The 27,077-nt window shown below is 44.2% G+C and overlaps 1 protein-coding gene across 2 annotated transcripts in view; it reads right to left on the reverse strand.

The window, feature by feature from the left end:
* The window catches only part of ZNRF3 (zinc and ring finger 3), a 181,458-nt gene that overhangs the window by 18,254 nt on the left and 136,127 nt on the right, over positions 1 to 27,077 (reverse strand). The gene's annotated exons all lie outside the window — the stretch shown is intronic.

Raw genomic sequence — 27,077 nt, forward strand, 5'->3', positions numbered from 1 at the left:
CGAGCTGGGCGGGCTTGGCTCTCTGCCTTGGCCCACCGTGGGGGCAAGCTGTGGAGATTTGAAATACACCCATGCCTGGGTCCGGCCACTGGAGATGATGATGACATCTATGAGGAATGGAACCCCAGCAGCAAGATTTTCCTTAAAAGTCCCCAAGTTACTTTTGCAGTTCAGGTAGAACTGAGAAGCACTGAGCCCAAATGGCAGGAGGCCTCTGTGATGACTCTCAGATGCACATTCTGCCCCCGCTCCCACCCCAGTCAGTTGGGCTGGTGTAGGTCCAGAAGCTGCCTAACAGCACCCCAGGCAATCCTTAGGGTAGGACAAAGAAAAGTGTTAGAGAATTCCTGCATCAGGTGGTAAACTGATTGCAAAAAGAGGATTATTCTGATTATATGATTTTCTTATTTTTATTTTGAAGAAAGGAATCTGGATGAAAGAATTTATGTCCGAAGGCTTGCTCCCAACATTTGTGGGGCTTGGGACAAGAGCTAACAATTAAATAAAATACATGCGACCTTTCTATCCTGATAGAATACCTTCATAAAGGCCTGAAAGGTCAGGCTCCAACTGAGATTTCTCGAACTCCTTGGAGTTCCCCGTCAGAATGTATCAGTGTGGAAAAAGCCAACCCCCAGCCCACCCAGCATTTTGGGGGGGCCTGTACACACAGGAGTAAACACCCCAGTCTTGAGGCGAACATCTGTCTACCCTCCATGGGAAAATGAGTGTGCTGCCAGCAGGGAGAGGTCTGCAAGGTCCTGGAAGCCAGCACAGGGTCCTCTTAGGGGAACTCGGGATCCTAGGACGGTATAGAAGGCCGCTTCCGCCCTTGGACTCCTCATCCGGTGGCCAGCTTTAGAAACAGGGTCTCTCTCGCCTGGTTTTGGGACAGTCACTGGCCCAAGCAACAGACTCCAAGAGGGGAAAGTAAGGAAAATACCTATTATGTATTGGGCAGGGCAGGGAATGCTTTCAAGGGGCACTAAATCTGCACAGTGACACGGGCAGGCCAGGTGGTGCTGATTCTCACTGTACAGGCTCAGAGGTTATGTCACACAGCTGCCAAGTAGAGAGCTGGCAATTGACCTCAGCCCCTCTCCATATCCCAGGCTAGAGAAATACCCATTATCCTAGGGGTTTCCAAAGTCAAGCACGATGATGTGCGCATGTGTAGACCGGTGAGTGCTGAAATTCCAAGTACCCATTAATAGCTGTAGCTCCCAATCCCACAAGGATATTCCAGACAGCTCTTAACCTAACCCATTTGGACTCCCTCATCTTTACAACTTTACAAATGTCATGCAGCTCATATAGCCAACATAAGGAGGGATGGCAGGACGGAAAGCTCTACCCTTTGTACTGGGTTAGTGGCTTCAAATCTCATGTCTGTTTGTCAGAGGCTCTTTCCTGCAAAGGGGTTCTATCCACCGCCATTGTGGCCAATGCAAGCTTGCAAACAGTACAACTTTAACCCTGTACACTTAAGATCTACCTAAATTGTTTCAAAATGGTCCCCTGTGTACCTTACTCTATTGACTCCCTGTATCTGTGACTTTGTATTAGAATTTAAGAATGATATAGTTTCATTATCTCTTTACACTAAGATAATTTCTAACATCAACAGAACCCAATCTCTCTTTCTAGAAAAAGGCAGAGTAACAAGGCCCCCTGTAGCCCTGATATTCTTATCTAGGCACAATCAGTTTGAGGCAGCCAAGGTGGCCTTGAGGAAGGACATGGCTTGACAGAGACCTATGAAAGGAGGGCCAACCCAGGTTCTTTTCAGCACCTCCAGGGCAGAAGGTGTGGGGAGGAGCTGTCACCTACTCTGCATGGGCTGCTGGCTCACCTCACTGGCTCTGTGACAGGAAGCAGACGTGATGGCCTCTCTCTGCTTGTTTGGTCACCTGTATAATGGGGACATAGTCACAGGATGTATTCTCAGTCATTCGAAGGCTAGATGAGATGCCTGGCACATGGTAAGCATGCAGGCATGATCTTCCGCCTCTGGATATGGCACACACACTATGCGGGTCTCCTCTGGGCACCTGGCCCTCCCTTGGCTGCGTGCAGCATTCCTCTCCTCTCCGGCAGAGAGCCGAGGCACCCTGTCTGACCCTTCCTGTGGCCCAGCTCCCACACAGGGCAGCAGGCACTCAAGGGTCACAGTGACTTTTCCTTCTGAAAGGTTCTGGAAATTGATGTGACTGTGCGACACATCAGATACACACAGGGATGTCACAGTTTAGGGCAAGAAATGATGCTAAGGCACAAAACAGGCAGAAGGTAGTCAGTTGCTGTCAGCCCAGCAGAGTATCGGGACATCCTGGGGAGCTTTTTAAAAATCTAGGGCAGAGGACACTGGGACTGGAGGCGGACATCCGAGGTGTGCGAGCTCCCCAGGTTGGTTCTCAGGCATAGCCGAGATGGGTAGCACGAGACCAAGACCCTATGAGGTCAGAGGAGAGAGGGTGGTGGGGACTGTGTTTTGTTTTGTTTTTTCAGGGGTGGGGGTGACTGTGCTTCTTAACCCCAACTCATCCACTCCTTGTTCCTCCCCTCCTAGAATTGCCAATTCCTTTCTCAGTTACACTATTTGGCTTCTAGAAACCCACTTATGCAATGCTAACTCAGACTTAAGGAAAGCACCTCAACGAAATAAACAATCGAGCTCCTTGTGATGTCCAGCTGTGGGAGGAGCCTAGGACCCTCACAAAGAGAGGGTCAGGGCAGTGACTATCTCGGGCATCCTCCGCTCACTAGCCCCCAGCATGGCTGCACATGCTGTGGGGGAGGGGCTGCACGCACAAGAGTGACTACCCCACACAGGGCAAGCTTTTTGGGGTTTCCAGAGGAGGTCCTCCTGGCTCCCTGGGCCCAGGCCTTTGGCTTCTACTCCACGGGACCTTGAACAGGGACCGCCTATCCTCTGGCAGGACAGAGCAATAGCATGCAAATTCCAGAAGAGTCTTCTGCAACAACAGGATGATAATTCAGAAAGACAAGAATCTCAAGGACACCATTTTCTGGTTTAAGTTCCATTTTTCTTCACAAAACACATGCTTTCTTGAATTAAGCCTTCACAAACACTGAGCTGAGTTAACCAAGTCACAGAATGTAGATGTCAAGTGCACAGCTAATGTCCACTTCTCTGCAATAATTCACGACAGGTTTTGAGATTAAGAGCTATCCTAGTAGCTGAGATCATGGGTTAAGTTGTAAAATAATATGAGATAAATGCAGAAAGGCCATATTTTACTGTCTAATTCAGAGAATATGCTCTAGAATCCCATTCCTACAGGCAAATGAGCTGAAGGCCATGTTGAAACTACACTTATTTTTTCCAAATGATTCCAGTCCTGGTGCTCAACAGTCGTCACAATGGCGGGGAAGGGGAAGGAGAAAAGTGGAATAAGCATCAAGCTGGCCTTCCTCAGCAAGAACAGACACAAGCTGGAGGGAAAAGATGCTCTCAGGCATTCCCACCAGGTGCTGGGGTTGCACTTCCTGAACCCAGGGTCACAGTCTCATCCATGTCCCTCCATCTGGGCTGTAAAGCAGCAGCCGCAGGGTGAGTGCTGCTGGTGGTGGGTATTCGCGCCTATGCAGAGCTTGCCAACTACTGACCTAGACACGGAATTAGACCAACACGGGGAACAAATGGACCAAGAGCTCAATTGTGGGGAAGGGTGCTTAGGTCAGGTCTGGAATATGTAAGCTTGGAGGGGGAGGATGTGTATTTTGGGTTGGTGTGGTCGGGAAGGGCTTTACAGAGCAAGCTGTCTGATGAAGAGGAAGGGAAGGCTGGCTGGGAGCTGGGCACACGAGGTGTGGCTGGGGTACAGACCCTGTGGACGCGCGGAGTACCACAAAGAGGTTTGCAAAAGGCAGTGCTTGACTGCAGGGTGATTATGCATTGTAGCCAAAAGGCAGGGATATAAACACTGACTACTATTTATTTACCTGCCTTTTTCTCGGAAGCAGTCAGCGTGCCCACCCGCTAGTTTCTGGTACAAGCAGCCAAGCAGCCCCTATGGTTTACTGGCATTTCTGCATCACTAACTGAAATTTTATGCTCTCTGGAATGGGTTTCCTGACACCTACACAAGGTTTAATCGGGCAGCTATGTGCTTCTAGGCAAAGTGCTTAAGATTGTCAGTGACTGTTCCAGAATGTATTACTTTAACACATATTTGTTGAACACCTATCATGATGTTCATGCTGAACAGACCCAGTCTTAAAAGATCTAGTCCCTCTTCTCACGGAGCTCCAGAAGTCACACTAGGGACCTAAAAGAGATGGAAGGAAGGGAGGAAGGGAGGAAGGGAGGAAGGGAGGAAGGGAGGAAGGGAGGAAGGGAGGAAGGAAGGAAGGAAGGTGCTTGCTGACAGCACTCCTATGTCTCCATTTATGTGAGACCTCGAATCACCGTCCTGGGGAGGCACCCGTGGACAGGGCCAGTACGCTGCCGTGGAGGCCTCACTCAGCATATGTTAAAACATCTACTCACTATGGACACTCATATCCAACAACAAATATATGGGTAATTTCTATTTTAAGAAGGCAAATTAATTTTATAGTTTGATAGGCTTAAACATTGCAGGAAAATTTAAAAACCAGTTAATGACTTTAAAAATCACAACAATGAAAGAGACCACAGTGCCTATGAACCACAGAAAGGTGGGGCTGGGCTGGATGGCTTCCTCTGGTCAGTAATAGGTTGATGAGTGTGTCATTAAGAAAAGGACTTCTTGCAAAGGAACAGCTTAATCCCAGGAACAGGAAAGAGTAAAAAGGTTACATTAAGGGAATTGGGGATAATCTCTATCAATTACCCAGAGCCCTTCCTGTTGGGGAAGTCTCAAAAGAAAGAACAGGAAAAGAGCTGGGTCATGATCCAGGTGCTTACGCTTTGTTTTAGGATCCAGGAGTTTGGCAGTCTGATTTGTGGGTGAGTGGAGAGGGCAAAAACTCTAACTGCAGTGTAACCCCTCCCCCCAGCCCCCCAAAACCCAAGCAGACCACTGTAAATGATGGCAGTGTTAGCTCTAGGGGCACCCAACTATCCTGCAGGCATGGAGGGCTGGCTGACGTTATTTCAAGGCCAAGCAAGTCAAGCTGTGTGCCCCAGGTGGCTGGGACATTCGGAACGATGAGTGGGCTGAGTCCAGAAGAGAGACTGAGCCTGCTTCTCCTCTGGCCCTGAGAGTCACTGTAGTCCTCATGCAGGGGGACAAAGGGGGCCTCTTGGGCAACAGTGACCTCGACTATGGGCCATGTGAATCAATCAAGTGCCTCTCAGTCCTGGAATGGGATTAAAGAACACCTAGACCCACGTATTCGATTTACAAAGGATGCAGTGACTTCCCGAGGTCAGAGTATGCTGGCAGCAGGGGAGGGCGTTCAACCCAGAGCAGACTGCATCCTGTCAACCCTGCCCCACACTTCTTTATAGTCATTAGGTTTTGACATGTGCAAGTTTTTCCTCTTTGGGAAAATCAAAAGGTAGGGGAATACAATGATAATTTTCCAAAAATAACTGAAAGATATATTTAACCAGCACCTATTAGTAAGAACATAAATATTTTGTGTATTATTTTAAGCAACCATTACTAGAGCATTCCTATACTAAGAGATCTGAAGCCAAACATTTAAGGAAAGAATTTTTAAAAACTAATTTGTGATAGGATGAAGACTGATGCTGATGGACTTGCTTGCAGACAGGTGTTATGTCACCTTAGAAAGGAGATGGAGTCTTAAAGTGCAAATTAAGATAATTTCAAATGTTCTGAGTTCACTATAAAAAAACATCCTACAGTGAGCACTTTTGAAACAGTAAGAGGTCCTCTAGTTTTCCCACACACACTGAGTTTTGCTTCTACTGGGACTAAGGTATTTGCGTATCTCACATTTAGAAAACCCAGAGCTTTTCACTGAGCACCCAACCCCTCACTCTTCCGCTGGTCCCACTATCTCATAAAGCCACATTCTCCTGATATTCATGAAGCTATGTGACGTAACATGCATTGATAGGCAAGGACCAACCAAGACCCAGAAATCCTGGGCTCCCCAAGCCCACAGCCTTACTTCAGTTTTTGCCTTGAGGGAAAGTGTGCCCAGGATCAGGGTCTGACAGTCAGGAGGAGGTGAGGTTGGGGGTCACGTTAACAGCTAACAGATGAAGTTACAGATTAACTCATCACTGGCATTAGTTGGTTAATGTACAATTTTGTAGGTGACTTCAATAGTCCTGGCCCAAGTTCAGAGTAAAAAAAGCAGTGTCCCCTTTTCTTATTTAAAATTTAAGAAGTAATAAAAAGAACTAAACTACAGATACACACAAGGAACATGAATGACTCTCAAAGTAATTATGCTGAGTAAAAGAAGGCAGACTGAAGTGTACACATTGTATGATTCCATCCATATAAAACTCTATAAATCCAAACTAATCTATAGTAGGCGAAAGCAGATAATGGTTGTCTGGGAATTGGCAAGGGACAGAGAAAAGTGGGAGGGAGGGGCTTTCAAGGAGCATGAGGGAATTTTCTGGAGTAATAGAAAGTTCATTATCTTGATTGTGGACACAGTCAAGTTTCACAGGCACATGCATGTGTGTGTGGGTCAAAACTTACCAAATTGTGCTGTTTATTATGTCTATTTTATTTCAATAAAGGACTTAAAAAAAACAGGTGAGAAGAATCCACAAGCATTCTTGTCCCATTATTGCTCTTATTGCTTAAAAGCAAAATTTTTATGACATACGTTAACTCTTTATCATGTGAATATTGTTAATTTTAGTTAATATAGGAAAGTTCTACGGCTGGTTTTTAAAAATATCCAGACCAAGCAAGATAATACCTCCTCTTCTTACATCTTCTAAAACAAATCCACTCTCAATGAATCTGGATGAACAGAGAAGCTAGACCCTCAGCACAGAGCACATGTGCACTCTGAGAAGCAGGCAGATCCCCGCTTAGTATAGGAGGCATTATTACATCAACACAAGGACGGTCAAGACTGTGGTGAGATGTGCTTGTGTACGCGAGTTGCTGTGCGCTGCTAATACTGCCACAGTTAGGGGAGTCCTGTGGCCTGAGGCGGTTTTTTATTCCTGGTTCGATTACTTCCTAAAAAGATGCCCTTGTGAGAGTCACTTCGTACAGGATCCTCAGTTTCCTCATCTGTTGAATGGGCACAGTGATAGGACTTTATAAGTTTGTTGGGGGATCAAATAGTTCATGGATGTAAAGTGCTTGGTACACGGCAGGTGCCAATTAACAGCAGCTATGATAGCTACTCATTGATTGTCTTAAAACGAATAATGGCACTAAGAGGTGCTGATTGTGCCAAATTGAGACAATGCTGCTTTGAGAAAGGGAACTACTGTTTGAGTTTTTAACTGGGTTTATCAGTATCTTTAGTAATAGCTTGATGTCATGAATATGAGTGGCACTGTTTTTCCCTGTACTTTCTTCAGCTTTCATTTGAGCAAAAGTGAAATGATCATCTCCACAATTAGATGGATCTCCAGAATTTATATTGCTCCATTGTAATCTTCAATCCTTCCTGGCTCAACTGAGTTACACCATTGACCCAAAGAATCAAATAGCTCCTCCTGCTAAGTGTCACAAGAAATTCACCCCTGTCAAGGTAGATTTAAAAAATGGCCACAATACTTTGTGGCTCTGCCCATCAAAAGGTGGAGTTTATTTCTACAGCCCTTAAAGCTGGGCTTGGCCATGTGACTTGCTTTGTCCAATGGTTTGTCCACTAGCAAATACGATGGATGCAGATGCTTGGTAAGTGCCTGTGCTTTGGCTTGCCCCCTTTTGCTGCTGGGAACCTTGAAACTACCATGTGAAGAAGCATGGGGTGGCCTCCTGGATAAATGATGAGAAATCACATGTCAAGAGGGAGCAACTGTTCCAAGTGAGGCCCCAAGGAACCACCAGCAGCCAGAGATCAACTGGGCTGCCCCAGACCAGAACTACTCAGATTGTTCACAGAATCATGAACAAATGAAAATGATTGCTGTTTTTAAGATACTAAGTTTCAGATTAGTTTGTTACACAGCAAAAACTAACCAATACACCCATGTTATTACAATGTGCAACAAGGTCATGCTACCCCACCTGAGTTTTCCTCCGAGCTGTTCTACAACCCCAGTGACATTGCTTTGAGCTTCTGAGCCTGCTCCTCTTCTCTCTAATATGTCTAGGTTCCCTTTGCTGACTTACATGGTCCCGATCACCCACTGCTTGCCTCTGTAAATATCTAGACACTAATATCCTGTTTACATACATCTCTCCACAACTCTTCAGTCTCTTTAACTGGCTGTCCCCTCTCCTCATTCCTTATCCCAAGTACTCTGTGAGGTCCTGGGCTGGTCCCTTTTCTCTTCCTAGTCTATAGTTTCTTCTTGGACAAGCTCATTCAGAACCTTGGTTTGAACACCCCCCACCCCACTTAATGACTTCCCAACCTTTACCTCCAACCCTGATCCCTTTCTTGGATTCCAGTGCTCCAATTCAACACTACCAAAATCAGTCTCAAAAGTTTCTCTCAAACCTACATCTCTCGTCTCACATTAATGGAAGGCCCACCATGTGAATCCAGAAACCCAAATCTTCCTTCCCAAATACCAGAGCCCTCTCCATACTCAATCTGCTCGGTTCTCTCTCTCTAATGGGTCACTCTCACACTGGCTCTCCCTCTGCAGCCCTGCTGTCCTGTACTGCAGAAGTTTGCCTCCAACCTCTTCCCAGTTCATCCTGTATGTAATGCCCAGGTATCTTCTCACCCTTTTCAGATTCAAGTCCTAATTCCTTACTTTATTGTTCAAGGTTCACCTTAGTTTGGACTTAGTCTACTGGCTTGCCTCTCCCACTGTCTGCCTCTGAGCATCATGTGCCCCAAACATAAGTTGCCCCATTTCTGAAAAGTTAAGACACACAAACATCTTCTTGTGTTTATTCCTTTTACCTTAAGTTATTCCTTTTACCTTAATTGCTCTCCTGGACCTTGCTCTACCTCTCAAAACCCTTCTTATCCCCAAGGACATCCCTAAAAGCTTCCTTTCTTCTGCCAAGCCTTGCCCAATTTTTCCAGAGCCATCTCTATACCACTGTAGCCTCCATGTGAGTCCCTCTTATGAAACTTTACTCACCCTGGTTGATGGCATATAAGCTTCCTGTTTCCATGTCCATAGGCCTCTGATGGCCATGCGTCCTGTTCCTAGCAAGCCCAGGACAACCCTGGTTTACACTTGTTTTCCCACCACAATGAATAATGATGGCATCCTTCTCCATTCTCAAAAGTGTCCTAGCTTGGATGACAAATGATATGGTCACCCTATATTGGTCTTATAGTGCTTGACACAAATCAGGGGCATAAAAAAAGCCTGCTAATCTAACATATCTTGGATCTTTCTTCATATTTATTGTTTTACCATCAGAAAATATTGGTCTGTGTTCACATTTGCTTCACTCAACCTTCCACAGACAACCTTGATGGTATTTCCCCAGCAGTTTAAAATCATACCATGGAGTTCACATGCTCAAGTGCCCACAGGGGCCAGGCAGACACTGATGCCACTGATGACAATGGATATGCTGCTGTAGTGTGAGGAAAACAGCAGAGTGGGAGGGACTATGGCACACCAGACGGTGCATGCCTGAGTGACAGGGGCAGCTTCCACACAGCTCAGGCTACCTTTCCTGGAAGGGATGGGGCACCAGCATTGCCAGACCTGATTTTTCAAGAGAAGGTAGAAGTGTGGATTTTTATATTAAATCTTCCAAATGAACTGGGCTGATTGTTGAGTACTTGCAGTACTGTGCAGGTGTGCGTCAGGTGGCCAGTGCCTCATATCTTTGGCCTTCCACAAAGCCATGGACCTCTGCCTGGAAAACATCTCACCTTCAGGAATGGACATAAGTGAGAAGGCTCTAGAAGCAGGCTGAACCTGTCTCGGCCACTCACCAGCTTGGCCCCAAAGATCATTCGTGCTCTCAGTTTATCTAGAATATAGGGATCAGACCTTTCTTTCTGGGAAAGTATTACTTTTCTTTCCCATTTCAAGTCTCTTGGATGAAAACGTGTTGCAGAGGTGGCTTTATTGACCCCACTCGGCACAACCCCTAGGACGTGATGGGGAGCTTCATGTGGGAAGGACGTTGCCCCAGCTGAAGTTATAATGCTCTGAGATACAGCTCTGCTCCCATCCCACCCCAGCAAAGGCCAGCACTCACTCAGCTGGGGCAAGTTCTTTAAATCAGAACACAGAAACGGCTCACTGGAAACTCCTAGGTTAATCAGTAATCACTCTTAAATACTAAGAAGTCACTCACTCATTATTAAGGAACAAATACACTTCTGTTTACATCTCCACTAACAGGTAATCTGCAAAAATCCCTAAATTCAAACTCTATCTCGAGTCTCATTACATTAACCCCTAAATTTAAGCCCCTTAAATTAACCTTTATAGAACAGGTTGAAAGGATGGCCTCATTCAGGCTTTTCCTACTATAATTATTCAGTGTTAGCAAGACTTAGGAGAACAAACAAAGGGAGTGGGTGCTATATAACCTGTTATCTGCTTGAGCTCCCACTCCTTGCCCAAGTAAAGCCTGTTTCCTCATTCACATTTTTCTAAAGAGAAAGTTTTCTAACTCATTAGAACCTGTCCCCATGCTTTCATCTCCTTTAGGTGGTCAAGTACCATTCCACCTTCCCAAACGCACCTATCATGGGCCGAGAGGTCACTTTGTTGGAATGGCCTCTAAATTTTCAGGCAAACATGAGGTCAATGCACTGGGAAGCCCTGCATGAACTATGACAACAACCTTTCCAGTGCCAGAGACATCATTTAGCAATGATCAGTTGACCTCTTGCAACATAATTTAGTTTGGAGTACAAGATACAACCCTTCATCGGTCAAGCTAGCTTTAGTTTTAATCCTTTTGTTCCCTTCTTTCTTCCTTCCCTCCTTAAAGTCACTGGGAGAGGGAAAGAAGTCTGGAGTGAAGGATATTAACCCAAAGCAATACATCAAAACCCGATTTTGATTAAACTTTGGATTTCTCAAGCCACAACTAAGCATTTAAAAACACCAAACAGTAAGTTTTAGGCAGTTAATAGAATAAATGGTTTGCATATTTTTTGCACATTCCTTTACATCATACAGCATATAAACTTTCAGAGGGTTTAAAAGCAATTATCACAAGATAGGTAGGTAATATTGAACAAGATACCTGAAATAAGCAAGTTAACTTTCTGCAAGACTTGTTTTATTTCTTTAGGACTTAGACGGTAGCAAAATGTCATTTGATGGTTAGAAACTGCAGGCATCACAGGAACCCAGAGAGCTCACCTCACATAGCAGATGTGCCAAGAAACAGACGACAGAGCTGGGGGACGTGCAGAGGAGGCGTGGGGACAGCTCCCTCTTTCCTTCCAGCACCCTTGACTCCAGGCTCTCAGCTCAAGGCAGCCTCTGCAGAGAGACTCCCCACCCACTCTCGTACCTGCTTATTGGTCTCAAGACACGCATGACCATCTGCTGTTAGCCTGTTGTGTGTGCGCACTTGCTGGTTGTCTCTGCGAGACCCCTCTGCGGACTGTGAGCTGCATGAGGGCAGTGCCTTGTCTGTCTGAGTCACCACTGTATCAGCGGTGTCTTGCACACAGCCTGCCATATAGGAGGTACTTAATGAATGTATGAATGAATCTCAAAGTTGTAGTCTGTTCTTTTACACTGAATTACAAAAGGAAGCCACTTAGAGTCAAGCTCATTGCATCCTTTCAGCACAGGTTGGAGCCCGGGCATCTCTGCTTCCTGTCAACTGAGAGGGTTGCAGTAAGATGGCTGCAATCTCATCCCCCTACCCTGTTTTCTGTGCAGTGCTTCTGCTGAACTGTCCACGACCCAGAAATCTCATACACCTCAGGAATCACATCACCCAAGCCTGCCTTACAGCTCAAGCAGACCAAGGGGCTACTGCTATTGGGGAAACTGCTGAGGGTATGTAGGACATTAACAAATGACTTCAGATGACTGAGTGACATCAAAGATGCCACCACTATTAATTGCCTTGCTCAAAAACACAAAAACAAAGGCAATTACCCAAAAAAAGCTGGGGGGAGCATAAAACCAAAGCAAGAAAAACAACAGTGGTAATTAAGAGTGACATTTCTGAGCTCTTACTGGGAGCAAGAGCCTGGCTAGGATCTTCACTGCTGTCACAGCCGCATGACTTCATGGCAACATGAGAAGGACCAGGGCCAAAGAAAGAACATATAGGGGAAAGATATTTAGGGAACAATATTATTAAGACTATTAAGACTTTTGCGCTGTTTTTTTTTCGGAACACGGAGGTATTTTTAACATTACTAACAATGACAGGCTGTCCTGGGAGAGGCTACCACCAATATTCTGGGACGCCAATGGTCAGTTATGTTTGAGAATGGTGCCCACTCTAACCCAGACCGCAGGCCCATGCTACCCAGTTCCTCATGCCAATGGAGTAAAGCAGATTGCTGTTAAGTCCAGTACTGACTGATTTACTTCAAATGCCATGCTTATGGCCTATGCAAGCAATCTAAACATCCACCATAGAATTCGGTTCTTGACTTCTGAGTTCCTTTCCAGACCCACTTCCATTGTAAGTTTAGCAGGCAACGATTCAAGCTGTTCATTAGGTACAAGTGCAAGTTGACATGCAAATGATCACACCGCCCACCCCCAACCTTCAGTTCCGTGCAGCTTTAAATTAGCTACAGTGTAACTGGGCAAATATTTTCTGTAACAACAAAGATAAAGTTGCTACCACATTCTGCACTTAAGCACATGGCTCCCAAAGAGCAGCAGAATAAATCAAAGACATAATGGTAAGGTTTTCTTTTGTCTTGGCTTTTTAAAAGGATCAATATGGCATCTATAAACTCAGTTTCCTTTTATTTCTGGATCTACATGCTTTCCAGTGACCCTAAGAAGTTTCGATGGGCCCCAGTGAAAATGAAGGCAAGAATGAGAAGCTGACACAGAGACAGGCACCAGCACTGAAGAGGTACTCTGCACAGCCATCACCTTGCCAGGCAGCAACAGACGCTCACGTTTCTCCAACAAGTTGCAGGGACCTAACTGCAAGCACAGAGCTGGAAAGGAAACATCTTGGGATCCCCTGAAACCTAACTTTAGACAGTATGAGCAAGCTGAGGACTTCTGGGAAATAAATGCAGCGAGCACACCATTGCAGCACGTGATGGCCAGGGACAGGCGGCTCCCTGGCAGCGCTGGGCTCCTCCCCAGCGGTGGCCCTCGGAGAGGCACACTGTTGGTCAGGAATCTGCATGCCTGTCCTTTTTCATATGGAAAAGCGGAACTGCCACCATTTGTAGTCTCATCTTCTAACTCGAAGGGCAGAACTGATGTGTAAAGAAGAGATGAGGTGGCACAGAAGGAGCAGGTCTGACATCAACCTGAGGCCTGGACAGAGTCAAGTGTGGTGGCTGCAGACAAGTCTCTTCCCCCGAGGCTTAGTGTGTTTATTCATCTTAAAGTAGAGTATCCACTGGCTCATGGAGTTGTGAATATTAAGGAAGGCTCTATTTAGACAGAGAGCCCAGCTAGGGGCTCAGCCTGGAGCAGCTGCTCAGGAGAGGGATCCTTCCCTATACCTCAGTCAAATATGTGTCATTTCCCCTCACAAATGTTTGAAGTCATTTAGGCACAAACACCTTGTACTAAGCAGGGAGCTTAACGACAAGTCAATATCCCTAGATAACGCATAAAATGTTCAGGCACACAGAAGTCTCACGTGCCCTTCCCGTGCTTACCATTGTGAAGGATGATGGCTGCCTCAAAGATCCACCACCCTGAAACTTGAACAGACACATCACTCCTACTTATTGTAGTTACCTAGGGCTGTCTAAGATTTGGTTCTATAATTTACCGACACGCCAATACTTCAGGCCCAGAGAACACTGCTCATTTGCCTTCCTAGGACCAAAGAGAAATGAAAATGAACGAGATCATCAACTCTAGGCCCCTGAGGTCCCTGGTTGAGTCAATGATGTACTCACAGCAAAACAAAAACAAGGGCACGCAGGCTCTCCACGTGTGTGACACTTCTGCATATTTTGAACACTAAGATGTGATCAATTAGAAAAAGAGCATAGCCCCTCAGCTTCACTGCTTAGATCGAACAGGCAAAGATTCATGCAGAAGGCTGAAGAGGTTCGAGGGGGCCCCGCCACCCACTTGGAATTCGACCTTGCCCTTGGTGCCTCAGAGCTGCAGTTCTTCCTTAACTGCTCTGCATTTTGTTCACACTTCTTTCTCCTTCGGGACTTACAAAACTTCACGTGCAGTCTGAGCATGGATTTGAGTGTCTCATGGGGCGGGAGCAGTGTGAGATCCAACTTGGCCAACGGCTTCAAAAAACCAGCCAATCCAGGTGACCCAGCCTCTCAGGGCCCAGACCAAGCTCTTTGTTTTGGGTTAGGCTGGTGGCAGGTTCCCCCGGTGGTGGTGGGCCCACATTGTCGGCTTGTTGCTTCTTTCCCAAAAGAGGATCTTGTTACAAAGCGAAGCTGGAAATTTCTTTGCACACAAGTAGAGACATGGCGGCCCTGCAAAGGCCCCAGGGTAAGGATTAAAGAAAAACAAAATAGAAACCCTTCCATCTCTAATTAGGGTCTTCATTTGCCAAAGTGCCATTCCCCAGCAGGAGGATTTACATTCAGGCCGTTGCTTGGAGTTCCTTGGAAAACGTCTCCCAGCAGGTTGGTTCCTCGGTTCAGGCTCCTTTGAGCCAACAGTTTCTGGTTACTTGGAGGAGAGCTGCCTACATATTGTTTTAACTGGCCTGGCTTCTGCAGCCAGCTTAGCTCTGTGAACAATCTCCCATTCAGAATCTAAAGATAAAAGCACAGTTTGGTTGAAAAATCTTTTTTTTTTTTTTTAACTTGGGAATTATAGGTTTTGGAGCTAGCATTATTTCTCTCATACACAACAGTGTTTCCCCCTCCGCCCTGGTTCTCCGCCAGCACAGGCTGCATTCTGGAATCCGGCCAGCCGCCAGCTCCCACTTCCTCGCCATTCACACCGTGGGGCTGGTGGCAGCTGGCCATGGAGGCGGACAGGAGCTCCCCATTTGCAAGAGGTTGACCGCAGAATAGTGCAGCCAGCTTGCTGGACCCCTGCAGCCAGCCAAGGGCACCTTCTGTGCGGCTCTTTATCATCTTTGTATCCACAACATATCAAGTCCCCAAGAGCCTGGCCCGGGAAGCAAGATTTCTCTCTGTTCTGGAATATTAAGGACAACAGTAAATTATAAACCAAGACTGAATAGTAAGATATGCTTGTATAACCTTCTATGAGTAAAAGAGTGTTAGGTGAAGATGAATGAGCAAGCCCAAGAGATAAGAGACCCCACAAGCACAGGTGATGAAAGAAAAAAAGACAGAGAAACTGGATTTAATCAAGATTAAAAACTTTTGTTTTAATCAAAGGATACTATCAACACAGTGAAAAGGGATCCATGGAATGCGACAAAACATTTGCGACTCATGTAGTGGATATGGAATTCATATCCAGAATAAAGAACTACAACTCACCAACAAAAGAACCTAAGCAAGTTGATTAAAAAAATGGGCAAAGAACCTGGGCAGTCCTCCAGAGCAAATATATAAAGAGCCAATAAGCATATGAAAAGATGCTCAACATCACTAATCATCAGGTAAATGAAAATCAAAAGCACAATAAGAAACCACCTCTTACCCCTTAAGATAGATAGCTATTATATATATATTTTAAAAACCCTCCAGAAAACCGGAGTGTTGACAAGATAGGGAAAAACTGAAATCCTTTACATTGCTAGTGGGAATGTAACATGGTACAACTGCTGTGGAAAACGGTATGGCGAGTCCTCAAAGAATTGTGCACAGAGTTACTACACGGTCCAGCAATTCCAATTCCAGGTTTACACTCAAAAATGGAAATTAGGGTCTTTAAGAGACATTTATATATCTGTGTTCATAGTAATATTATTCACAATAGCCAAAATGTGGAAACAACTCAAATGTCCATTAAAGGATAAATGGATAAACAAATGCAATATATACATACAATGTGGTATTATTCAACCATAAAAAGGAAATTCTGAAATGTGCTACAGCACGGATGAACTTTGAAGATATTACGTTGTGATAAGAATAAAAAGGACAAATATTATATAATTCTACTTACAGAGCAGTCAAATCCGTAGAGACAAAAAGCAGAGTGGCAGTTGCCAGGGACTGGGAGAAGGATGGAATATGGGGAGCTAGTGTTTAAGGGAGATGGAGTTTCAGTTGGAGAAGATGAGAACGTTATGGAGATGGATGCTGGTAAATGCATTTAATGCCATGAAATTGCACAGCAATGTGAATGCACTTAATGACACAAAACTGTACACTCAAAAAATGCTTAAGAAGGTAGCTTTTATGTTATAGATATTGAACCATGATTGAGAGAGAGAGAAGATTCAGCACAAAAAGAATCAGCACCACACAGAAGGGAAATTAGAGCCACGTTTGTGTTTATGTTGACTGGGCAAGTTCTACGAAGTACCACTTTAGTTCATTCGTGTAAAAGTTCTCTTGGATTTCACATTTTAAGGCCTCTAATACATCATGCTTCATTCTTCTCTTTTACTTAAATTGCCATAGAACAGCAATATACAGCAATATCCAAACTGGTAATCTACTTCTACGCCTAAGCACATCTTGTTCCCTTGGCTGGGAACATGTTTCCCTCCACTACACGCTCCTCTTTTGCACACCTATTGATATGTTCCCTGGAAATGCCTGCCCTACCAAGGGGATCTCCTGCTAGTTAAAACTTTGAGGCTGAGTCTAGTTGCTCTTTCTGACTGGCTCTGGGACACACCAGCGTTATTTCTGCTCCTGCTGGCCCTACTCCTGGACTTTCCTCCTCTGTCCCTTCCTTACCCAAATCCATTCTTGAAAGCTTAGTTTCTTCTCTTCTGTGAAGCCTTCCCTGCTAACACACTACTTTCAGAAAGACTTTAGGAAGAGAGTGATGTCTAAGTAAAGACCTGAAGGAGCTGGTCCTGATTCTCTCTCCATCACAGCCTTGCAATGCCTAGAAGGGTGGCTGGCGCACTACGGGACACCCCAAAGCTGCTTGCTGAACATCAAGGGACCAGGGCAGGGACCAGGGCAAACTGTAGTTGACAGCTGCAGTTCTGACACATCAAGTAAATTTAACATCCTCTATATATCCATACCTTAATTACAAACTGTAGCCCAATTACTGAATAAACCTTTTGGTTAAGAAAAAAGATTAATTGGTTACTTAGATTATCACAGCCACAGAACTTGGACAAACAACTGAACTGAATTAGAGCATCATCTGCAAATGATGAGAGACATCCAACTTCCCTAATCCTTTATTAAAGCTGCCAACTAGGACAGTTGCTAGTGTAACTGATGAAAAACCAATAACCTTCTTCTTAAGAATCACTAAATTCAAGTCACAAGCCATGGCCAAGGCACTCTCCGCCCACATGGGTCTGAGTGACACCTAGACTCTCCCACATCCCTCCCCATGTAGCTCTGTCCTGAAAACATTCAGAAAGAGAACAGTGCTCATTCATTCAGCCTTGAAGAGCTACATGCTGGTTAGCCAGGCTGGACATTGGAGAGAAAGGAAAGATGTAAAACCCAAAAGTTTCAAGTGAATCAGAGCCCTAACCCCTCTTTCCTGTTTTTTTAAAGACAAGTGCCTCACACCTGAAAGAGCCAGAGTAAATGATGCCACCACTAACGTCTGCACATAAAGCTATGTAAAGAATGTTGGGAGAGTTAGCTCAGAACACGGAATGAGGGAGCCATCACCTTTAGGGACAGCACACGCAGTGCTCGGCAAACCCGGGACTCCATGGGCAGGCTTTGACTGGCTCAGGGTCTTCAGTTCCCACTAGTAAGAATATGGGGCACATACTCTGCCCACCAAAAGAGACACAGTGATGACAATATTTTTGAATACTGAGAAATCATGCCATCCTCGTATCCTCATCCTCACTGAGTGAGCATACAAATGAGAGGGATACAACTTCAGATAGTTTTGAAAAGGAAATAGTTCTTATAGAAGCAGCAAATGAGCAAAAGAAAAAGAGAAGATATGACCAAATATTGCAAAAGGTAAAGACTGGCAACAAATTAACAGTTTAAGAAATATCCAATTTCCCATACTCTCTGTAGTTCAGCAAGCCTAAGGCAGAAATTAATATCCTGAGCTCCAAATGAAGGCAGCAGGCTTGGCATCTAAAATATAAGCTCCTCAGAGGACATTCACCTTTTAATTCCAGCATCACCATGTCGCAGCCCTCCAAGATCATTAAACCACTGGTTCTTTCTCTTCAATCAGATGTGAGAGGCTTCATTCCTCTGCATTATACAATAATAATAAACATGCAAAAACAAAGTTCATACTTCAAACTGCTCAGGGATCATGTCCCTGGGCAAGTGAGCAGATACCACCCTCACCACCCGGGCTCTGGGGTCAGGAAGCCAGTACCACCTGCCTTGATTCTATTCTCTGCTGGCCCCCAGAAAGTCTAGCCGAGAAAGTCCTACATAGACTCTGGGCTCCAACCTGCCTAGATTCAGGTCTTCCTCTTCCTCCCCTCTCCCACACCAAACAAGGCTACTACCTCTTTTCCCATAAGGAGCTTAGGCTTTGTTATTTTCTTCAATTTCAGAAAGGTTCCCAGATGCTCACAACCTACAATCTCTATACTCCACCCAAATCTACAAGGGGGTACGTGAGACTTGAGTGCCATCTTGCATGCACCTCCACGTGACCGCCCTGCGTGCACGTCCCCATGGTCTGCTGGGGGGTGGGTTTCCGTGAGGTCACACAGCCCTGCTCAGCAAAGGTAAGGTTTTCCTCCGGGCAAGTGCGGGTCGGAGGCCTGGCTTGGAGGGCCCTGACTGTGCGGCGACCGGGGCAGGCAGCGCGTGCGCGCACGGAGGGGAAAGGTTCCCTTTGAAGCACATGGCACTAAGAGCTTCCCAGTGACCATGGAAACAGGCGCAGTGGGTTCCCAGCCTGAGAACCAGGGAGAGCAGCCGTGATTCAAACACAAAACACACAGGGTCTGAAAAGCCAAGACGGGAGGGGCCGGTAGGAGGGCCGGGCGGGCTGCGCTGGCAGGGGCCGGGCGGCTCCCCGTAGGAAAATCCGGCCACTGGGGCCGAGCAGGTTCCTGGGGTTTCCTTTTCAGGCCCGAAGCTTTCTTCTCGCCCCGTCACTGACCCTCGGGTCCTGTTCAGCCCTCATCAGATCAGTGGAGCCGGGCCTGGCCGGCCTGTCGGCGGCAGGGCCCGGGCCCGGGTGGGGGGGTGATCAAAGGAGCCGCCAGGCGCCCCCGCCCGCCGAGGAGGAGGCCCTGCCAAGGTGCTCCAGGGGGGCCGCTGGGGGCGGGTAAGGGGCGAGGCAGCTTATATGTCTGCCTTTCTACTGTTGAATACACGCGACGCCCAGCCTGAACGGAGACGCCCACTAGCAGGTCAGAGCTCCCTCCTTCTGGGATGTCTGTTTTCAGACCAGGCGACGGAAAAGCCACCTAGATTAGCAGGCGGGCTTGGGGTGCGATTGGACCCCAGTTCCTGGGCGGACAAGGGCAGCAGCCCTGCCGCATGCTGCTTCTGGGTCTCCTTTACAACGGTGTGCCCCCAAGCCTGAGGGTGGATGAGGCTGCACTGAAAGTTATCTGAGATACTGGGCCGGGTTTCCAGAGTTCCGACTGAAGAGGGGAGAGAAAGCTAGCTGGGATTTTCTCAGCACGGAAGAGGACACGACGTGATCACAATCTGCTGAGGAGGGCAGATCTCCCACTTCCTGATGAGTATCTTTTCTCTCGGGTGGGGCTGAATCAAAGTCCAACAGTGTCCTGGGTGGCACAGTGCCAGGGCCAGGGAGAAGGCGAGCCCACCTCTCAGCCGGGCCTTGCTGCCACTGCAGAGCAGGGCGGGCTTCGGCCCGGACCACTGTCTCTTGAGGAAGCAGCGTTTGGATAGGCCTGTAACTAGAGAAGCCCATTAGATGCGTTCTCCCTTTCTTACCTTTGTTGGGCTGCCAAAATATTTACTTGGCTTCTTAACTCTAAATCTCTGAACACACCTGCATTACCTAAAAACAGGCAATTTTCTTATTTTCTCTTATTCACAAAGGAGAGCCCATCCTAAGCAAAGACAATAATAATAGCACAGAGTTAGGATAAGGAGGGTGGGGGCCTGGTAAGAAATGCAACTTCATATACCTTTACTGCTCCTTAGAGATGGGTATAGACTGCATTTGTCTTTTCTGGGGGTGCTGGTGGGGTTTGTTAGGCAGTATGGACAGCTGAAAGCAATTCTACAGGTACACGGGTAATCCTTTTGCAAAACAAACTGATTCTGTTTTGACCTTTAGGGAAGAGTCCATTTCCATGCCAAGTAAAAATTCTGTGTGGCAGCCAACTGCATTTATTTATTCTTTACACAATCACGATATAAAAGCCAACTGCACTGTACTGTCAGCAGAGGAACTGAAGACTATATGACAAGAGAAATGGGGTGTTCAAACAGCAAACTGTATTTGCAGGGTTTTAGATGGATTTCAGATGATATAAATGACCCAGAATAACTGCAACTCTTTTTCTTTTCTCAGTGCTTCTGGCATCATGAAAAACAATTTGGGAAAACAGTCTCAGGTCTAGTGAGCATGAGGCCACTGCACAGCCATCTCCCCTCGCCATGCACCTGCCTATCAGCTCCTGTTTCTTCCAGGCGCTTGCTGAAGCCCGTACTTGCCAAGGCTGAATGGCCTGAAGTCAGACCTTCCAGACAGGCTGCGGTTTATGGGGAGGAGCCAACAGGAGTCTGCACTACTTGTTGGTGCTATTCTTAGGAGCACAGAATCCTATTCAACGACCCCTACCCCTAAAGACACCCACACCCCATTAGAGAACAAGGGTCCAGCCATCAGTCAGGGGAATTTTTTTCAGTCTGGTGCTCACCAGCAAACATTTGAGAGAAAAATTATTTTGGAAACATTTTCCAGATCTTGAATATTCTAAAATAGGACCTTTGAGCCATTATCTTTTCAGAGGCACTAAAAACTTAGCAGGGGTGGGAGCCTTACAGCTTGTCACACACCTATGTCCTTCTGTAGCATTTCAAAAACAGCATTTTTATAAGCATTTTATTTTGATAAGACTGCCTTGTCTTCCCTATTTGGATCTGATAGACTGTAACCTGAAGCCCATGAGAAATCAGGTCCCTGAAGCTGGTCAGCAGGAGCGTCCACATTCATGGGCACTCACTGGGACTCTGGGAAGTGGCAGGCCAGTCTATTCCAGAAGCATCTTTAGCTAAGAAAAGGAGAAGACTGGGCAGTAGCTCTTCAGTTTTTCCATATTTTCAACACAGCTATTCAGCTACTGAGCTGGAACTGAAGGAGTCCTGACCACTGGAACATCGAGCACTCTATCACCCTCCTGCCATAGGATTTGTGGAGGTTTTTCTGGTTCAGATGTCCCAGGTGAGATCAAGGAATCTGGCAAAGCAGAACTGGACAGGGACCAGAGCTGAGAAGACGCCAATGCTTTCTGGCCCTGTGTTAAGTTTCAGCTTACTTAAAGCTTCTGGAGGGAAAGGGAGAATAAATTCTTTATTGGGAATCCCAGAAGGACCTTAAATATATGACCATGTAAAATACCACAATAAGGACAATTAGCAGGTTTCAGTGAAACAAGGAGTCTTCGAATGGTTTCACAGATACACCAAAAGAAAACCAAAGGAAAAACAGATCAACTGGATCCCATCAAAATTTAAAATGTATGTGCTGCAAAGGACACCATCAATAAAGTGAAAAGAAAACCCACAGAATGGGAGAAAATATTTGCAAAGCATGTATCTGATAAGGGGTGTATTATCTAGGATAGAAGGATTCTTACAACTCAATAATAAAAAGATAAATCACCAATTAAAAATGGGTAGAGGATCTGAATAGACATTTCTCCAAAAAGACAAACTTTCAATAAGCACACGAAATGATGTTCAACATTAGCCACCGGGGAAATGCACATTAAAACCACAATGAGATAGCACTTCACACCCACCGGGATGGCTGTAATCAAAACACAGATAATAAAAAGTTCTGGCTAGGATAAGGAGAAACCATACACTGCTGGTAGTAATGTGGAATGTGTAGCCACTTTGCAGACTGGTCTGGCATTCCTCAAAAGGTTAAACCCAGAGTTACCATATGACCCAGCAGTCCTACTCTTAAGTTACCCAAGGGAAGTGAAAACTTGTACCTACACAAGCTCTTGCACACAAAGTTTCATAGAAGCATTCTTCTTAATAACCAAAAAGTGGGAACAATCTAAATGTCCATCAGCTGATAAATAAACAATAAACAACATACAATGGAATATTATTCCGTGATAAACAGAAATGAAGGTCTCATACATGCTGCAATACGAATGAACATAGAAATCATCATGCTAAGCAAAAGAAACCAGATGCAAAAGACCACATACCGTGTGATTCCATTGATATGAAATATCCCAGAATGGAGAGAAAATGACTACTACAGGGTAAAGGACTTCTCTTTGGGGTGATGAAAATGTTCATATATCTGATATGGGACTTGTATATATAACATCTAAAGAACATGAAATACTAAAACTGGTGATGGTTGCACAATTCTATGAATATACTAAAAACTACCGTACACTCAAAAAAAAAAAAAGAATAAGCCTTCAGGTGAGAACAATTTGACCAGTCATTCTTGTTCTGTTTCTGTACAGAGTCCAACCATCTAAAAACATATTTCTAGAACAGAAATGGGTAGAGAAGTTTTGGTGGTGAAACATTCTTGGGTAACCTGGCATGTATATAGGTTCTGTAGGTGGTTTTAACCACAGGGTACATTTCCTAATAAAGATTATGTGTGCATGCTGGAATGGAGGGAAACTTGAATATGGCCATTATGAATGAACATAGCTTGTGAAAGTAACTCTCCAGGCCGCCAGAGTTGGGGCAGGGGTATAATGTATTGAGTGGGAGAGGCCAAGCAGTAATTAGGAATCTCTGGTCTACAGAACAGCACAAACAGGCATTTGCTTTGTTGATTTACTGAATTCTTTAAAACTTGTTCATGAGCATATGTCAGCTCTACAAATGTATTTTAAAAACAACAAAAATTAAAAGTGTGGTACTGGTCAAAAAAGAGATACAGAGTTTATTTGACAATAGATAATACAGGATTATGATGTTATTATAGAACTCAGTAGAACATAACATAGTTGTTTTGTTGTTTTTTTTTAAAGGAGGAAGATACATAAAATGAAGGAAATGACTTAAAAGGTGTTGGGAGACCTTGAGAGACCTTACCTAACCACTCTTGATATTATACATCACAATAAATTGAGTGATTTACAGATGTAATATATTAAAAAAATAACAGTGATCACAGAAGAGTAGAAAAGGCAAAAATAATTCTAGCTTGCAAGGGAGGGAATAAAATCAGCTTAGAAGCAATGTAAGAAATCATGAAGGGATGACAACTATGTAAAAATTTTAAACTTCTTCACACCAAGAATGCAAAACAAATACAAAAATAAGGGAATAAAGGGCCAGTTAAAAAATATTCCAAATGACAAGGAATACATTACTATAAAAAAATCTACATTAAGATCCATTCATAAATGAGCAAGGGACCAGAATAGACAATTCATAAGAGGAAATTTAATTAGTAGATGGAAAAATGCTTCAAGTTAATAGTTGCTAATAACAAAAGAAATGTAAACAACGGAGTACTATTTTTACCTTTCAAATTAGTAAAAGAAACATTAATAATAATGGTCAGTGTTAACATTGTTTCTGTGAAAAATGGCTCACTCTAACTTTACTGGTAGGATAAACTGACGGACCTTTCCTGAAAAGCAATTTGTAACTGTTTGTATCAAGAGTCATAAAAAATGTTCATACCCCTGATCTATAATCTCCTCCTGGAATATTATCATAAGGAAATAATTCAAAGAGGAAAAAAAAGACCCCAAAGACCATCTACATAAATAAAGGGTTTTTAGTTTGGTTTGTTTGTAAGGATTAAAAATGAAACATAAGCAATCTATTATTGGTCAACTAAATCATGGAATATTCTATTGTCATGTTATGCAGCCATTATGACAGTAATGGTAAATTAGTAAATGACTAGCATATATGATTAAGCTTGAAAAGGCAGAATATATGTTTTCATTTTCATAAAATTACATTAGAAATCAGACTCAGAGAAGACAGGAAGGGAATAAACAAAAAGTGATGGGACTTGTATTAGGGGAGTAGAATTAAGAGTGGTTTTTTTTTCCCTTTTATTTCCAAATTCTTTATGATTGTTTCATGCAACAAATATTTACTGAGTACCTACTGTGTCTGGCAGGCACTGTTCCTGGCACTAGGAATATAAGAAAGGTGGTAAAAATTATTTTATTGTTTTACATGCATAAAAAAGACAAAGGGACTAAAACATTTCATTAATTACAAAAGCAGTCAAATAATGCTATGAATTTTGTGTATACCTTTAAAATCAGGGGTTATAAAAACTGTTAAGATTTTATCAATTGAAATAAAAAAACCCAAAAAACATTAATAACTAATTTTTAAAAAGCAATCTATGAAAGATTTTCAATCTAAACACTTTACAATTAGATTTCTAAAAATCAAGCTAAGTTAACAAATGTTCCTAGCATATTTCACATTCTCTTCTCTGAGGTTCATTTGAGTTAAATACATTCATGAAAATCGATAAGCAATAGGTTAATGTGTAATGGTGAAGACCATGTGCCTTTCTATATCCCAAGATACAGCCTGAGTTCTTCAGGCTGACTGGAATTTTATCCCGCAATGCTTAGAATAACTGGAGTGTGTTGGAACTTGTTATTTTTATAACTAGCAAAAATGGTGCAGAATTTAAAATATTTCAGTATCCCAAAGGAATTGTTTAGACTGCCTCAAACTTAAAACAGTGCACAAAAAGCATTAGTTAGACCACACAGCCTAATATCTGATGTAGAAAACAAGATTGTCAAACTGGATGGTAACTTTTTTTACCATATAGGCATACAGTATAAAAGATACCACATGTTTTTTGGTGTTTTTTGGAAAGGAAACAAACACAAAAGACAGAACAAGGAAAAGAAATTACATTTGTCTGTGGTATGAGACGGTTTTGGCAGACAGGATCTTGCCCATGTCCCCGTTCCTCCTGATCCTGCACCTGGTGGGAATCTCTGCCCAGGCTGGCTGTGTGGTGCTCCACAGCACAGGTGCAACTCAGGTGCTCTAAACGTGCAATGTTCAAACCTGGCATGTAGGTTTTCCAGGGACTTGGTAGACAGTAAACCAAATACACAGTCACTTTCAAAACAGTCCCCCAAATCTGAAATGACCATGGACATGGCCAGAAATACACTTGAGTGGCAGCCTACCATTGCTTATTTGGGTTAATTCATGTAAAGCCCCACTATCCAAGAACAGGGACCAAATGGGACTTTAGGGCTTGTCTCCAGGAATGCAATTCAGATCACTTGACTCAGGACTGTTACTATACATATTGTGATGACTAGGTTCCAACTTCTTTTATACTTCAAAACGGCCTTTCAAAAGTAGATAAGGTCAATAGTTATTTTTGATGGTCTTTTCTGCTGGCATGCCACACCATTCCTCGTTTCCTAGTACAGCCTTCTTTGTGGCCTTTGCTCTGTTGAGAACCTGGTTCAATTGGAGAGACAACGGCCAGAAGGAGTTTCCCCAGTCCAGAGGGTGGCTGGCAGCCTGTGCTCCCTGGATTGGCAGACACATTATTTGTTATATTCACTCACTTTATCTTCAAAACTCCTTTGACCCTCTCAGTGGATTTCAAATAATGGTTTCAGTTATTAGCCTTTTATAGCTGAAAATATCTTGGACCTAGTTAAAAATATATATATATTGTGCTTAATATAGCCTTTTAACCATGAGGTTCCTGGAAGATTTAGGTGTAGAATAAAAGCATCAGATTAAAAGTTTGTGATTTTCAAATCACATGTGACCTTAGAAGAAAAGTGGTATTCTCTAAGTTTTCCTTTTTCCATTCATATCATGCCGATCTCTTCCTCCTGATCTGATTTCTTTTCTAAGTTCCTTTCTTGTTTTCCTTTTTAACCAAATATGGAAGATATTTATCCAACTGCTGCTTAAAATAAATCTGAAGAACCTTCTAAACTTCCTCTCTAACAAGAAATGCACCTCAGCTCACCTTAGGAAAAGGGCTTCCATCCGCTTGGTTGGAGAGTGTGTTTAGAGAGAGGGGGAGACTGTTACTTGTTGGGTGTTCACACATGCCCAAAACCACAGACATCTTTTTTCTTTTTGAGAGGAAAGGCTATTTATTTATTCACTGGAATAAATAGGTTTAGTAATTAGATTGGGAAGATAATATATTATCTTATATATATATTTCACTAAAAGATTATTTTTTTTATTTTGCTATCATTAATGCACAATTACATGAACATTATGGTTACTAGACTCCCCCTATTATCCAGTCCCCACCACATACCCCATTACAGTCACTGTCCATCAGCATAGTAAGAGACAGACATCTTTTTTAAAATCACATTAACTATCATTACAGAGGGGGATATGGAGAAATGAAGGCGAAGAGAAGTTAACTGGCCCCAATTAGCTCACTACTACCTAAGCAGAATTATCATTTGCTCCTAGGCCGTGCAGCTTCAAGATTTGAGCTCTCTGCACTCCTCACACGGAGCCACGCACGTGCCACGCACGTGCTCTGCTGCTGATCATGCGCTTGAACAGAGCACTCCACAGAGGCTACCATGAGCCTGTCATTACACTGGACAGCAGTGGGGCGGAGAGGGAATGTGGGAGGAAGAGGTGGAATCTCAGGTCTTAGGGAGAGAAAACCTGCACAGTTAAGACAGGGTTTCCTGACTGCGGTTCTACTCACGTCT

Source organism: Manis pentadactyla, chromosome 14 (genome assembly GCF_030020395.1).
Source record: "Manis pentadactyla isolate mManPen7 chromosome 14, mManPen7.hap1, whole genome shotgun sequence".
NCBI classification, from domain to species: domain Eukaryota; kingdom Metazoa; phylum Chordata; class Mammalia; order Pholidota; family Manidae; genus Manis; species Manis pentadactyla.